Source organism: Labrus bergylta, chromosome 15 (assembly GCF_963930695.1).
Source record: "Labrus bergylta chromosome 15, fLabBer1.1, whole genome shotgun sequence".
Taxonomy (NCBI): domain Eukaryota; kingdom Metazoa; phylum Chordata; class Actinopteri; order Labriformes; family Labridae; genus Labrus; species Labrus bergylta.
The window spans coordinates 24,009,092-24,026,567 of NC_089209.1; the positions used below are offsets into that span (position 1 = coordinate 24,009,092).

The 17,476-nt window shown below is 40.9% G+C and overlaps 1 protein-coding gene across 2 annotated transcripts in view; it reads right to left on the reverse strand.

Annotated features, from left to right (window-relative positions):
• bach2b (BTB and CNC homology 1, basic leucine zipper transcription factor 2b) overlaps window positions 1-3,807 on the reverse strand; it is a 103,314-nt gene extending 99,507 nt beyond the window's left edge. Inside the window, exon 1 of one of the 2 annotated variants that reach the window (XM_029280923.2) lies at window positions 3,412-3,807. The gene's annotated coding sequence lies outside the window, so the exon portion shown is untranslated. The remainder of the gene's footprint in view (window positions 1-3,411) is intronic. The other variant, XM_020652623.3, reaches the window with a different exon arrangement.
• Window positions 3,808-17,476: the final 13,669 nt, after the last annotated feature.

Below are 17,476 nucleotides of genomic sequence, written 5' to 3' on the forward strand. Positions count from 1 at the left end.
TAAGGGATGTTGGGCTGAGCTAGTGGGGGTTACTCAAATATCCTCAGCGATGCAAACAATCCTTTAATGATGCAAGGGGGCTGTTAAACCTCACTTTTGAAAGAATCAAAAACGCTGCAGCTCATAAGTCTGAAATCACACACAGACATCGCTCCATCACATCCTCCTCCAAGTGCAATTTCATGAATCATTAATCCATAAGTGCCTGGTTACTTTCTGAGCATGAGCAGCTTATTCTCTTATCAGCATCTTAATTAGCTCGATGGCAACTTCAGCAGCAGAAAATATAATGACGCAGGGGTTCAGACGAAACCTGGAGGAGGAGTGTCTTGAGCCTGGGACAGTACAGTTCAAAAAAAAAAAAAAAAAGCATGAATGGTGGGACCGGCAGGGTCACATGAAGGGATCCTGTTGCCGTGTGGGATTTCAGCTGTGGCCGGGGAACCCTGAGGGACTCATTATGTGGAGATCCCCCCTAACAGAACCACTCAGACAGAGAGAGAGACGTTCCCAAGACAAACTCCACTGCAGAGACGATGGCCTTGTTATATAATAACAGTCATTTTGTCCCACTTTATCTTTGTGAAAGGACTTCACTGAGATGCACCTGCAGCCTTACAGACACTGACATGAGTCGTGTCAGAACGGTGAAAGTCAGCTTTTTGCTAATCAGCAGCTGAATCCTGGAACAAATGACAGTATCTGCTTTGCATGGATGCACTTTTGGACATTAAAAAAATGGTTTTAAACCTCTTAACCTAAGTCTGAAACTGTTTCACACAAGTGTACTTTTTATGTATTCTTCTTAAACAGTGTGATTATTGGATTTGTATATCTCTCAGTACATTTGAGCCTTTATCTTGTACACCTGAGTTTATCTGCATTTTATGCATTTGAGTAATTGTTTCACTCAAATGTCCATAAATCAATCTGTCTTCTGTTTTGTTTTTTAAGGTTAATTGTCTTCTTCTCTAACTGACTGGATAGCATTGTAAGTGAAGGTCGCCCCCTCAATGATCCCTCAAATATGATTATAGGTTGATCTAAATGGCCAACAGGATATCCAGTGCACAGCTGATACCTTCTCAGCTGCGCATGGTTGCAGGAACAAACCATGGAAAATAAATCAATAATCTGTTTTTAGCCTGTAGCTTCCTCAGGTTCCCCCAGCACCTAACAAAACCCTTTAATTTGTGTTTATTTGCTTGATGTTTTTTTTCTTAAAAGAATAATTGGGCGGTTGAAAAAGTCTGAAACAATGAGCAGGTTTTTTTTTCTGGATGCACAAAGATGCTGCATACAGAAATTCCAAATATTCGTTGGAATTCCGAGAATTCCAGCAACACAAAAGACACAAAAATTACATTTCAAACTGCAAAAATCACTACTTTTTACAATGACTAGAGAGTGTTTGCTATCAGTGTCAAGATTGCCATGTTATATATTGTTTCCTTCCATACACTGATGGACAAAGAGACAAAGAATCCCGATGCAGAGAGTAAACATGCCCGATATGTGAGTTGACAGAGTGAGAGGAGCAGCAGAGACAAAGCCTGGCAGATTGGATGAAATGGCATTTAAGCCTGACTGAGTCACTGTGGGGTTTACAGTTTTGGACACCCCTCCTCCTCCTCCTCTTCCTCCTCAACCCCCTCCTCACAATAAGCAGAGGATTGCCATGCATGGGAAAAGCAGGCAGCGGGGCTATACTGTACAGAACAAAAGGCTCTGTGCGTAAAAGTACGCATGAGTGCTGCCTCCGTGCACGTGTTTGTGCAAGCAGAGCGATGTCAGTGAGCGACAATTTGTTTTTCATTAACTCTGACAATGATGACAGAAATAAAAGCATCTCCTCTGCGCGCACTCTGACTCATCTGCAGTCAAATGTTTTTACATTTTCAAAGCGGTAAACGCAGTGCTGTGTTTCCGTCCTGTGAGAAATGGAGGATGATGATGATGATGATGCGATCCCCTCAGTGCCATCATCATCGCGTTGCATCAGCACAAACAGACAAAGAGGCTGGATGTCACCGCTCCTCAATTTGCTGTATCACCGCATTAATGGCAGCAGCAGCAGCATCACTCCGCTCCCGCATGAGTCAAACGCACACGTGGCGATCAAACAATAGTATCCCGAAATAAACCCGTTTATTCTGCTTTAATGGTCTGCAAATACATCCTTCTCACTTCTGCGTGGACACGTGCCTGCTTTTCTGTCAAGAACAGAGCAGCAAAAAATGTACAAAGCATTTTTCTTTCTTATCTTTAACACCTAAGCTCCATTAAATATCATAAAAAATGTGCAGCCAGTCTGTTTTTAAAACAATAATCTAATGTCTAAAATGTGTTTCCCCCGCATCTTTCTTTTTTTCTTTTACTTCATCTTGCACGGCAGCATAAATCACCACTACACCTTTCACTGAGTGCTACACAATAACAAGAGTGACAGGGACTGACTAAGCCACTACACTGCAGCACCCTTTCACATGACAATGCAGGACCGCTCCACCGCTCCGCGCGTAAAGACGCAGCTGTTTTCAGAACGAGTCGCCACACGATTATTAATACATGTGTTATTAAAATTCATTCTACGGTTCAGGCAGTCCCGATCTTTCTTTCTTTTTTGAACACAAATGGTTAATAAAAATGTAAATAAGGGTTCTGTTTCGGTTAAAGCTCCGTCGAGCGCTGCAATGAGGTGAGTCCAACAACACAGACCTCGTCCTTACACAGCAAATATTTTCACGATTTGTTTTTAAAACAAATCAGTCATGAGGTATGTCTTAACAGATAGGAAAAGGCTGGATTTCTATTTAAAAACAACAAAAAAACAAAACAGCGATATTAATTTATAAATAAGAGCATGCTTTGTCTTGAGCTCTATATGAATCTGAATGAGTGTGTAAAGTGACGCTGCAGGTGACAGCTCTTTACGGAGCATTTATTCCCCGGCATGCCTCCGCAGGGATCACCGACACATCTCTCCCTCTATATGTGCAAAAAAAAAACACCCGAGAACCGGGGAGCGCACACGGACACGGAGTGTTGACTCAAAGCACAACAGGATGTGGTACAAAGAGTTGAGTTTCACTCCTGAACCCGCGTTCACACCCAATCACATTTACACCCCTTCACCGCCGAGCTCTCAGGATTCATGCATGCGGTTTATTCTGTGTTTTTCTATCTGTGACTTGGGTTTTTTTTTCCCACATATCACACAAACACTGAGGACTCCCCTGTTCTGTTCTGTTCTGCCTGCCTGGCTGGCTGGAGAAGCCCACCGCGGCACCGCTGCGACACTTACGCAAGTTTACAACTCGGTTATGAGAACGTCAACACACACTGAGAAACACAAAGAGAAATAACAGCGAGGCGTTGGTTTTAGAAAGAAAACGGTGCATGCCAGCTCACCTTTGACTTTCTATTCTGCTCGTATGCCAGCCCGTGCGTCCGTTTCCCACATTAAGTTCTTTCACATGATGACTCGCTTTGTCGTTTCCTCAAAGCCTCCCGGCTGCACACACATCACTTCTCCCCTTCTTCTTCTTTTTCTTGTTCTTCTTCTTCTTCTTCTCCGCTCAGTTAATTCTCACTGATTTAAAAAAAAAAAATCGGTCTGTGATTGTACGGTGTGTGTGTGTGCGCGCGCGCGTGTTTGTGTGCGTAATGTGTGCGTGGTGCTCCCGCGCGGCGTGCCGCTCCGTCTCCGCTGTTTGTTTCACTCGACTGGTCCGCCTCCTCTCTCTCGCTCTCAGTCGCTGCGTTGTTGACATTCGGCCGCTGACGTCACTCTATCCCCCCCTCATTCACAACATCGTCAGCTCCGCGCGGGATTTTGCGTACGTGAAAGGCGGGAAGCGCGAGCGTTGCTCAGCAGAATATGCGCAGTGCAGCTCCGTGAATCGCGCAGCTGGCTGTTCGCGCAAATCCCCCCCCCCCCCCCCTCATCACCCCTCCTCCCTCCCCTCCGTCCACACACAGCGGGAACATGACGGTGAAAGATGACACAAGGCATTTTTCACCGGCTGCGGACACAAGAGGGAAAACAAATTCAGAACAGTGATGTGTTGTCTTTTTTCAAACCACACCAACACTTCTCATCTTTCTCATTTTACACGCCGATTATCTCTGATAAATAGGCTACAGCTCCGGAATCATATTGATAATAATAATAATAATAAGAAGAAGAAGAAGAAAAGAAGAAGAAGGAGAAAAATAACGTTGTTTCTATTGGACTTTTTAAAACAGATGTTTACAAAGTACTATGAAGAACTTGGGAATATAACTAATTAAGCATCAATAGTGAGACCAATCTATGGTGGCCCTGAAGGTCAACTACCACTAATACTTCATGATTGCAAAACACTTTTAACTATACACCAAAAAATGTTACAGATCGCAATAATATTTCATGAAACGCAAATGCATATCCAAGAAATGTAAAAATAGTCCATGAAACATCAAAAACATTTCACTTAGGCTACTGCTCAAATACTTCCACTTCACATCTTCACAGATGTTTGATCATTTCTGCAGAATGTGAAATGGTTTTGGCGTCTGGTGAAATGTTTTTTGCAATTATGAAATATTTGAGCAGTTGACCTTAAGGGCCACCATAGAAAACAGTAGTAGTAAACAAAAGGTAATTACAAAAAGCTAAAGCACAAGCAAATTAAGGATTAAAGTAAAAACAAAAGGCCTGAAAACGCTTGTACAGTATAAAAGAAATAAAGCTGAAGAAGTGAAATAATAAGCGTGATAAAAACAATAAGATGAATGATTATAAGAAGACTAAGAAGACAGCATCACATCACAGAAAATAAAAAGGATACTTTAGTGGTAATTAAAAGCACTAAAGGAAGGTTAGAGTACGGATTACATCAGGAGATTTAGTGCAATAAAATGAATATAGGAAGAGATCATATTAAAATGAGAGACATCACATCAAAGCGAGTCTGTAAAAGTGAGTTTTAAGAAGTGATTGAAAAGATGTCACTGAATCTGCTCGTCAGGGAGGTTGTTCCAAAGTAAAGGAGCCCTTACAGCATGGTCACCTTTAGATTTGAGCCTCAACTTTGGGACAGAAGGGCCCCGCTTGAGGATCTGAGGTCACAAGAGGGCTCATAAGAGGTCAGCGTTACAGAAATGTAAATACAGGTCAAGAAGAAGACAAGCTTTAAAAGTTATCAGTGAAATTTTCAAATCAATTCTTAAAGTGACCAGCAGCCAGTGGAGGGAGAAGAGGAAAGGAGTGATGTGATGTGATGTTGTCTGTTAAAAACCAATCAGAAGCCGAGCTGCTGCGTTCTGGACCAGTTGGAGGCGGGAGAGTGATTCATGTGTGGCACCGGGAGGGAGGGAGGTTGTGGTAGTCCAGACGAGAAAATATATGAATAACTTTCTCCAGGTCAGCAGGGGGCAGAATGGGTTTGATTTAGGAAATGGATCTCATGTGGATGAAACAGGATTGTGTTGATCGAAGGTGAGGTCTGAATCAAAAATTACATTAAAAAAAGAGACGACTCCAAAAATATGTTTTCTCTGCTTTTTGGTTTGTGTTTGAGTAAAATCGACATGTTTTATAGAACAGAGATTCCCAAAGCTGCACCATGCCCTATTGTTTATACGGTGAGAAGGCAGACTCAGAACGAACACCTGCCGTCTGAGTTCTTAGAAGTAAACTGACTCTGCACATGAAAAAGTATCATTTGGATTAAAGCATCACGCTCAACTGTCTGTTTTTTTAAAACATGATCGCAGAGTCTGTCGAGAGTTTGCAGGTTTTACTTCAACATAATGTTTATGATCATGATTCTACTGGTTTCACAGAATCAGCTAAAACAAGGAAGACAGGTAGACACATTAGAGCCTCAGTGCTGTGGGATGGTGAGACATTAAAACACATTGAGTGGTAATAAAATGGACATGCAGCGGTACTCACAGTGTGAGTTTTTAAATATTATCAACACAGACCCATTGTCCACATGGACTCTCAATCTCACTTTTACAGATTTGACTTGCAAAGGTTCTCAGAAAGCTGCTGTGTTAAACAAAACATTGATTTCTGATATCAGTGTTATAGTTTTTTTCATGTAAAGGCTTTTCATAAAACAGACAGAATATATCATTTTAGAAAGAGACTTTTTAACTCAATGACTCTTATTTTTCATCAGCAAGAGGAAAATCAAGACGAGTCATGGTGAAGATTTGTTGACTCATTAATTTGTTTGGCTCTAGCTGGTCTGTCTTTTAGTGACAATAGTTCCAGTCATCTGCCGCCATAAACTCTCTGACTGAGGTTTTCATTTCCTCTCTAACCAGAGGAATCATGAAGCTCCAGTTTGCTTGTTCTGCTGCTGCTGCTTTCTGCCACCATGCACTCTATACATTATGGTGGGCTGATGTTTCAGGGCATGCTTATCCGAGAGAAGATGAGTTCTGATGATTACATACTCTTCCTTTGTTCATTCCACCATCCGGTGTGTGGAGAGAAACATCTTCATCATAGGCGAGCACACATCTGTGCAAAAAAGTTTGTACCACTGATGGAGAGAGGCAGGGCGAGCCCACTAAACCAACTGCTCCACACTTGCACATGTTAATGCATGCATTCAGAAATCTCTATTCACTCATTCTTGCTGCTCACGTTGACTGCTCACGGCAGATCAAATTGTACATCGGACCAGTGGGAAATGTCCTGGTGCTCCAGACGTCCTGCTTGACAAAACATTTGTTATGAATTTGATTTAAACAAGATTGATTAATTGATCGATAAAGAAACATCTGTCTAGGTTGTGTAACAACAAGCTGCTAGCAGCTTTCTTTGCATTTCAATGTGTCACTTTCTCTTTTGTTTGTGCACTTTCACAAACAAAAGCACTTTAATATGAAGGGTCAAAACAAGGAATGTTTGGGGGGAATATTCAAGTTTCCAGACCGAAGCAAACAAACAGAAATGCAAATGATTATGTTAAATGAGTGAAGCGAGGGGGTGGGAGGGAGGTAAGCCAGAGAACGCTGCGCAGCTTAAACATCAGCAGTGTGAGGGAGGCAGCGTTTTGTTTTGGAGGAAGCTCACATCCTTTTTTGGACAAGCGAACACTCACTGGAGATGTTTTAATTCCATATGTATAAAACTCCCCCCAGGGAGTTTGCATGTAATTATGAATTATCACAGTAACACAGACAGCCCTCTTCACTGAGCGACATTCAAAGAGCAGCTCCCTGTGCTGCTGCACGCTTCAAAACCACAATTTGAGATGGCGCTGCTGACATCAAAACAACACAACCATCAGGCGAAAAATGTGAGAAAATATGGCACACAGTATTTAAAGATGAGAAGGAAGACTTTTAAAACAGGTGTATACATTTGGTCAAAATGTCTCGACTAAACTTAAGTCATAAGTATTTGGCAATTCCATCCATCCATTATTTATACCGCTTACCCTTTCAGGGTTGCTGGGAGCTGGAGCCGATCCCAGCTGTCATTGGGCGAAAGGTTGGCTTTTGTGTAGATAAAAAATAAAAACAGTTAAAAAGGAGAAAGAAAGAGTAAACTGGGTACACTAGGATACAGATAAGATTCAAACTTTATACAAACAGCTAAACATGAGAACAAGTCTGTTGTTGAAATAACCAGGACTTGGCGGATCTCTTAAAGGTGGTGAAGTTCGTGATTTCTTGTTGTTTTTTCTGTTTGCTTATTAGTCAGTGGGCTTTGCACTTCAGGGCCACCATACCTTTCACAGAAAATGTTGTTTGAGCAAAAGATGTTTTTTCAAAATGAAACTCTACAGTTGCCACTTGAAGCTGCTCTGCTGCAGCCCTGCAGTCTCTATAGAGACAGACGACCAGCCACACTCACCTTCACACGTGGATAATTAACCGAGCAATTAAACGAGCATGTCTTTAGACTGTGGGAGGAAGCAGGATTACCCAGAGAGAACTGACACATACACAGTGAAAACATGAAAAACTCATGTTATCTGACGGGGGATACCAACCAGGAACATCCTCGCAGTGTGGCAACATTACTAACCTAATAATGTCAGTATTATTTTAAAAAACTGCAGTTCCCTGAGACGTCTAAAACTGACTCAGCAAAACATGTTTACAACCTGGTAGAAAAAGAAAAACAGTTTTGATCTCTGTAGCTCATTTCTCTATTCTGGAGAACTTTAATGTAACTCACCTGTTTAAATTATATTAGAATTAAAGTGATGTATAATCTAATAGTTAAAAATACACAAACCAACATTCAAAGCTTGTTTGAAAAGGTGAGTCTTGAGTGACGATGTGGATGGGTCAGTGCAGTGTTGAATATGTGGGGAGTGGGTTCCAGGGGGGGGGGGAGTGTGACGGTGGAGGAGAGCAGTGAGGTAGGAGGGGGCCTGGTGGTTGAGGGCTTTGTGTCTGCTAGAGAGCTGAAATGGCTGCAGCTCAGCTTACAGTCCCCAAAAACTGAAGCAAAGAGCACTGGAGAAACGCTGATTATGTTCCCCATTACACCACTTTATAAATAAAAGATTTAGATTACATCAGGGTCCAATCAGGGGTGGCCAAACACATTTTAAGGGGGGCAATGCCACTCCTGGTCCCCCCTCTGGACACGCCACTGCAGCCAAATTCCTGCATTTAATTCCTATATTTCTAATCTGGTGAATGGATTTATACAAATTAAAGTAATGTATAAGTTGTGAGTTTAAACATGACTGTCACTCACTGCCAACTTCTTCTCTGTGAATTCATCACCACCACACCAACACTTTAACATGCAGTCTTCTTTTTCTGTTGTTGTTGCTTTCAATGAAGCCATTATCAGTTTGAATACCTCATCTGTGTGATGCTGTGACAACAGACAATGTGTACTCTTCTGATTATATGTTAAAGTACTGAACATTATTAGGTGGTGTTCATCAATAAGAAACAAAAGTTAACACATTGCATTTCTGATATTTCTGTCTCAGCTCATTTGTTTGACGGGGCAACAAAGTGAAAATGGTGGAGAATCCATCATTCTGGACTTTGAACGGAGTAGCCTTTAAAAATGTAGATTTGTTTCATAATTACAGTGTAACAATTATAATTGTTAATGTATTTTTTGGGAAGCCAACGCACATAATTTTATTATAATGTTTCTACTTCGTTCCATCTCAAAGAAATCTGAGCCGTAGGGACAAATTAACCATTTTGTTTAGACTGTATCATGTTTGTGATACTTTGAGCGTAATATGATGGAATAAGATGAAATCATCATATTGATAGCACTGACTTTCAACAATTTGGAAACTGGAAAGCCTCCCAGTTTCAGGAAACAGTAACAGCTCGTGGACTTACATACCACATCCAAGTGGAAGAGAAGACCTCATCAGGTTGAGTTCAACACATTAATCAATAAGATAAAGTGACTCAAACCTCTTAATTATTTTGCAACTGGTAAGGTGTCGCTGTTGGTGTTGTTCAGTGGGGATATGTCATGCTCTGTTACGTACGGACATTAAAAGTATGAGACACACAGCAGAAGTTGTCCCTGTGCGTTTACTTACCCACACCCGAAGACATATATTTAATGAAGTATGTTTAGTGTTATAGTTAACGGCAAGACAACCGGGGATAATCAGCATCACCCAAGAAGCGCTGTTACACTTGCTTATACTTCTTGACCTTTATTTTGATCATGATCTTATTTTTGTTACTTATGTTTTACAGTTTACATGTGGTGTTCTGGTTCCCTACACCACTAATGTTCACACTCATTTCTCTACCTACCTATACTATGGATGTATTGGTTCAAATGGAACTTGTGCTGTTACATTGTTATGTGAACATGCTTCCAAGAAAAGTCGAAAAAGATGTAGTGACTTAAAATATGGTCTACCAAACGTTTGAACGAGCTGCTCAATAATACTTTCTGATTTTAATATAACAAGAGACATTAAACAAGCTGTCAAGTTTTTTTATTTTCAAGAATCATGACAACATCTGTGAATCACAACGTGATCGACATGAACTGCCAAGGATTGTTGTGATTGCAATTTTCCTTTCAAGAGCTCGACCCATGTAACGACAATTAGGATACAGTGCCTTTTTGTTTATGTCTATCAGTGTACACTGAACAACGTTGAAGACCATGCAGCTTGCCCTCATTGCAGTCAACTTTTCGTATTGGTATAAAAGTTTTTTCACAGCAGTGATGAAGACATGTCCCTCAGCACATGTCTCGTATTCGTCGTTCATGCCTTTCATCTCTTCGTCGCAAATGAAGTACTTTTCCTCCTCTTGCTGCTAAAAAAAACAGAAATTAATAAATGAAGATAAAAAATATGTCTTTAAAATGTTACATTCATTTTATGAAAGGCACATTTACCATGGTGAATCCTTTATGTGGTAACCAGCAGGTGAAACACAACAACCTCAGTGCCTTATAAGGGAAAAGTGACCTGAAGCACAAAGTCATATGAAACTACAACACTGGTATCAGAAATCAACATTTTGTTAAAGACAGCAGCTTTCTGAGAACCTTTGCAAATCAAATGTGTGAAAGAGAGATTCAGAGTCCACGTGGACAATGGGTCTGTGTTGATAATATTGAAAAACTCACACTGTGAATACGGCTGCATATACTGTCATTGTTTTTTTTACTTCTCACTTTGTGCCCTCCAAACACAGCACCATTGACTTCAGTCTTTGGACCAGTTTTTGGTTGCTCATGGTTACGGGCATTAACGTGGGCACAGGATAATTTGATAATAATACAATTTCAACTGTCTCAGGGGAGAAACAAATAATTCCTGCACTTTACAACAACAGTCTTTGCGCCATGGTGTAAGATAGGACCAGAAAACTGCCACGTTTTTTTTCTGAGCGCCAGCGTCTTTGTTCAATGGTTTGTAATAAGGAGAGAACGTCTGCAGTAGGAAGCGGCTGTCTGGAGAAAAAAACGTGGCGCCCAGTGTCTTTTTTCCAAGCACAACGCATTTTTGTGCGGCTGCTCCGAGGGCTTCAGTTGAGAATCATTTTCAGAAAGGCGCTGTTGACGTCCAAATATATGATATTGATATTCTCTGTATTTTTGCCGCCTACAGAACGTGTCTTGTACTCACATCCTCTTTGCTCCATGTCTTCTGGGGTGAAAACGGTCTAAAATAAAAAAACATGCACTTTGCGAGTGTGAACTGTATACGTTTATCTGTATGCCTAAATATGTATATTCTATCAATCTCACCATGGTTTGTTTCTAGTGACCTCATTTGGGTCTCGAGCTTTGGGTCTGGAGGAAAGAATCAGTTTAGCTTTAGGCGCCACGGATCTCAGGGGGGTTAAAGGCTTTGTCTGGCTTTGTCTGCTCTGAGGTTGTCAAAATAAGATTTGCACTTTTCTACTAAAATCCTAACACACTTACTGGATAGTCTATACCTGTGTTTTTCAAAGTGGGGGTGCTGACCCGGTCAACAGACAGTGCTAGGAGGAGTGAAGGAGGGGGAAATGAAACAGCAGTGTCTCCCTGTAGTCTCAGTGATGTAAAAGAAGGACGGCTCAGCTGACGAGTCCAAAGTAATATCCACTCAGCTTTTCTTACAAGTAAAACAAAAAGAAGTTGGGAACCACTGCCATGAGACAGTATAAATTACAAAATAAAAGCTTAGCTTGATGTTTACCTACACTGTGTTACTAAAGCTGTCATATTAAGCTAACTTATGAATTATCATTAAATAAAAAAGTGGTTCTCAACTGGTGGGTCGGGAGCCAAAAGTGGGTCCCAAAACTGTTTCTCAGTGGGTCGAGAATGTGTGCCTAGAAAAAAAACTGTATTCTACACATTCTTAGATGAGGATTAATACAGAACACTAGATGTTTTTCTTTGATAATTCTCACGTCGTTTGACCTGAGTATGGATACTGAGGAACTATGGAAACTGTGGGGGTCAGGGGTCAAAAAACGCCTAGGCAGTTTTTTTTTGTCCCAGCCCCTGTAATAGGTGATTTGCAGGATATATGTGTTTCTACAATAAACAAACAAATGAATAACGATTAATAATCTTGATATCAATATTGATCAAATATATTCATGATTAAGTTTTTGGCCGAAATCAAGCTGCCCTTTTCTAAATATGGATGTTCCGGCTAATATGAAACGGTTGTGCAGCCCTATCCATGTCTCTGCAGTAATAAATGCATGACAGGACGGATTTGAAGCCAAACAATAACATTCCTCACATGTTGCACAATCAGCGGGGACTGGAGAGTTTGCACACAGAGCGGCTTCCCTCTGCATGCCGCTTCCTCTCTGTGTCACAGAGGAGCAGCAGACGTTTCACATGCTGCTCTTATTAAGCCTAATTACGCTTCCTGACACAAGAACACACTGTTTGTCCACAGTGTGAGCGCTAAGCGGGAAGGCCATCGCTCTGTGGACTCTTTCAACCCAAAGCCCCCTCACACCTCCCCCCTACACTTCCGTAAACCTAACTTCAGTCAGCCGCCTTTCTTGAAAAGCCTGAAGGAGAGGTCATCGGGTGCAGGAATGCAGCGACTGCTCGCTCTGTGTCTGTGCATTTGTGTGTGTGTGTGTGTGTGTGTGTGTGTGTGTGTGTTCAGTCTATAGCCTGTAATTAAATTCTCCTCATGCATTTAGAGCATTGGGAGCATGAGGGCGATGTTGACAGCGAATGCAGCGCCCTGAGACAAAGAGGTCGAGTCTCACAGCCCCTTTAGACACGGGTTCTCCCACCTCCACGAGGCCCCCCCGGCCCTGCTTTGGAGCTCCACAGCTCTCAGAATGAACACCCTCAGAAGTCCTGAAGGTTTCTGCGTGGATGAATATGAATATGAATACCTTCACTAATCCAGGGGGATTAGCTGCTAGATTGTCAAATGTGTCTCTGGACCCCCAAAATTACCCCTCAACAGATTCTTTTTTAGTGCCATATTTTAAATTTTTTTTGGCATTTAGCTTCTTAATTCGGGAGCCCACTGATTTTTCTCTTACACATTTGACTTTTAAATTTGGAGTAATGCATAGTAATTTCAAGCTACACTGTGCACAGGCTGCAGTGAAATCTCTACCCGTCTTCCGGGATCTTAGAAGTAGGCTGACTTTGCACATAAAAAAAGTAATGTTTGGATTAAGTAAAAAGCTTGACTGTCAGTTTAACTATGTTTACAGTCTGTCAAGACTTTGCAGCCTATGTATCAAGACTTGAATCAGATCGTCTTGTGAAGCAGAGATGAACTCCAATACTCACTGGGAACAATAATATGGTGTATTTTTGTGCGGCAGAATATGATTCAGAGGTGGTATCTTTTCCAGCATGTTTCTTTATTTTCTCAAATGAAAGTTTATGGCTGTCATAAATGGGAGAGGTCTGTCATGGTCACGACCTCTTGCTCTATAATTTTTTTCACACAGCTGGTTCAGTGTTTTATCACCAAAGTCAAAGATGAAAACAATCGTCTTTGTGTGTCATCTACAATTTGACTGTGAAAGCAGGAATAAAGTGGGAGAGCAGGTCAGTGAGTTGGCAAAAGGAAACATGATGGCAAAACTTTTCATATCAGCAAAGCTCTTAACTGCAAAAGCTACAGTGCTCATTCCTCCAGACACTCCTGCACCTTATGAATTTAAACTGGACATTGTGTTCAGGGAAAATAGAGTCATCTGTTAGAATTCTTTCAAATGAAAGCTTAAAAAGAAAAACATATACTCTGTGGGGATATCTGTTGGTGGACAAAAGGAAGTGTGGTGCTTTGTATTGATGACCGATAGATTCAAATCACAACACTCACAGGCTTGCCAATAAACAACTGGCAGTGAGGCATATAGTGTTTTTTTCTGGTGTTAACACACGTCAAAATACAACTGTTCAATCACAGACGTTGAAATAATGAATGCACCACTATCTACACTTTGTAATATTAGCTAACGCGCTCTGGTGAGTGAGGAAAGTTGAAAGAAAATCTAAAGTTTTCCTGTTACCCCCAATTCACTCTGTGCACATCGCAGTCTGTCAGCGCCGCGCACTAAGCCGCTGTTCGCCCGCCACTCTAGTCAATGATTGACTGCATCAAGCTGGACAGCATGAACTGTAACAGCCCAGACAGGAAGTCAGACTAGGAAACGCCCCTATGTGCCTCAATTTCAAAATAAAACATAATATACAGAATCACAATCCTATTTTTCATCACTTTATCAACATTACGTCAAAACAGGCACCAAATGGACATCAAATCATCCTCAGAAAGACAAAGCAACTTGTTGGTTGCACGTGTTTCTCCCGCGTGATCTCGTAGTTCTCTTGTGATGTGTGTACAGTATGATATGGTGTACTACTGTCCTAAAATGTGTCAGTGATTTTCAGCAGTGTGTTGCACCCTTGAAATGAACCGGTCAGAATCTTCACTTCAAGCAACTTTTATTAAAGAAATGCTCACAGCTTCGTTTTTCAGCCTACACACTTCTGTATCTTCTTCATTGAGCCTCCCTTAAAGGGCCAGTCTCTTAATCTTTAAAGGTACATGTATATAACACACACAGTATTTACTGTTTATAACTTTGTTTTCTTTTGCTAATGATCTTAGAAATATAAATTGACTTAAATACTTTTGGTAATTAAATTAGTTTAACTAGACACACTGATAGAACAAAATGAGAGAAAAAAATAAGAAAATATGAAAAAGCATTTTCAGCGTGTTACAAGTGCATGTGTGAAAACAACTTTGTTCTGTTAATACCTGCAGAGTGTTGGCTGATGAAAATGCATGTGATTGGTCCAGGAGATGTCTACAATAACCTGTTGAAATGCAGAGCTCCTTTCCAACTTTTTAACTGTAGCAAAAGGCATTCCACAAGGTCCAGTTTTAGGTATGTTGTTATTTTCTCAACGTCAATTTGTATCAAAGACTGTATAAAACATGGCCGCAGTGTCAGTGACCCATTGGTTCCTGAAGAGATGTTGAATAACAAGGAAACCGACACACCAACAGAGCTGTTTTTACTTGAGTCAGTTTACTTCTCATTGGGTACACTGCACTGCGTCTGAGCTCCGTCAGTCTGAATCCCTGTGCAGATACCCAAAGCTTCAAGTTATGCCAGATGTTGAAGACTTGCGCATCATTTACAGAGCAGATCGAGCGGGACAGGAAGTCAGACACTGAAATAACATTAAAACATTTGTTATATTTTCAGAATAAAACACTCTGTTTTGAGGGTTTAGAACAATGACCTTATGTGTTTGTTGTTGTGTTTTTAAGGGTTTTATACCACATATATCGTGTTATCGCACAGCCTTTCGCAGCCTGTCGCAGTTGACCGAAGAGGAGAACAGTGCCATTTTTTCAATTTGAGTTTGCTTTTAAATAAATGTGACCGTAACAAAGAAGGTCTCTGTACTTTCAATTTCAAAGCACCACAATACAAAAAATCTCAAATCTTAGCAACTTTGTTCATTTACCTTCTTGTGAAAAATATAATATGCTTCAAGCGTACAAAGGTAGACAGGTAGACACATTCGATCCTCACTGCTGTGAAGACAAACATGTAGCTGTGTTCACTGTGCGAGTGTTTTTTAATTATTAACACAGACCCATTGTCCATGTGGACTCTGAATCTCTCTTTCACAGATTTGACTTGAAAAGATTCCCAGAAGGCTGCTGTCTGAAACAATTTTTCAGTTCCAGTCATAAAATCTCTGACTAGTGTGTTTTGTTTTCTAAGCAGCGAAAACGCCATGCTGCTGCTCTCTGCTACCGTGCACTCTCAACCTGCTGAATGGGGCACGTTTCAGACCATGCATGTCCGAAAGAAGATGAGTGCCAAGGATTGCAACGAAATGATGAAGGTTTTTAAACAGGATGATGGCGGGGAGTGTGTGCAGCTAAATTACATCATCATCAGCAAACCAGAGGATGTTGAAAACATTTGCCCCAAAAATGGAAAAGATCTTGCTGGAATATTCACAAGCAAAACTGTCTTCAAAACAATTGAATGTACACTGAAAAATAAATTTGCCAAGCATTCTAAATGTTTGTACACTGGTAAATCTGTCAGAGGGAAAATTGAAACAGTCTGTGCAAACAACTACCCCACTAACTTGAAAAATGTTATACCTAACTGAATCACAGAGGCTGTAAACTCATGTTTCTTGAAAATAAACAACTTGACAGCTTGTTTTTGTGTCCCTTTTTGAATGACAATCATGTACAAAATCATTTAAAACAAGATCATATTAACTAACGCAGTATTATTGAATTGTTAGTAAAGCATCAAGCATTAAAGCTCCGACTAATCACATTTAATATATCGATGCAACCATGCAAAAGGGAGTGCATATCAAAGTGTTTGTGAGGTGGTGAGTCCACAGAGAAGAATTAAAGTTTGTTACAGTCGTGTTTAAACTCACCAGTTACACTTCAGTTTGTACAAATTATAAATTAATGACATGCAGTATTTCCTGGACTGTAGGGGCGTGACCAGAGGAGTGACCCTATGCCCAGAGCCCTGATTATACCTTTAAGCCTTAAAGGGGACATATTATTAAAAATCCACGTCACCATGTTTTTCTAACACTAATATGTGTCTGTAGTCTGTCCAATCATGAGAAAGTCCATCCTCTCCGTCTTTTACCTGCACATCACAAATGGCAGTAGCCCCTCCTCCAGGTTGGTGACCTCCCAATTTTGAGAAAAGTCCATCCTCTCTGTCTTTTGCCTGCTCCACTTTTCAGAAAATGTGTGCTCAAACAGGCTGTGTGGAGATTTTCCCTTTATGACATCACAAAGGGCAGTAACCCCTCCCCCAGGTAGGTGACACTCCCACAGCTAGGTGTTTGTTCTGACCTCTGAGTCTGCCTTCTCACCGTAAACAATAGGACATGGAGCGAGAAAGCCCAAGACACCAAAGAGGGGCGTGGTCAGACACAGCTCATTTACATATTTAAAGGTACAGACACAGAAACAGCCTGTTCTGAGCAGGGCTGAAATAGAGGGGTTTATAGGCATGATCTAATACAGGATCAGAGTGGATTTAAGAAACTTCACACACATGTTTTGGGGAGCTCTGAGACTTATTTACACTGGTTGAAAAGTAGAATAAAAAATGTGACCTTTAGAATATTCTAAAAAGGTGAGTTATATAAAAGTTCACCCCGTGTTTTCATGAAATGAGCTACAGTGAACAATTACAGTTTTTGTACCCGGCTGTAAACGTGTTTATTTCTACTGAAAAGTTAGACATTTTGATGAGGACTGACTCTCTTTTGGAGCCTCAAGTGGACACTCGTGTTATGAGTGATGATTTAAATTTCAAGACACATGCTGTGGATATGCAGCGATAAAAATCTTTATATGTCAGCTGAGTTCTTCGTAAGTTATGGTTTAAAGTCCAAACTGAACCATACACTGAAACATCAGGTTGTAACTTAAGTGGTGTCATTGTTTGGTTACTACAGAGACGCATGGTTCATCTTACTAGCAAAGTCTAA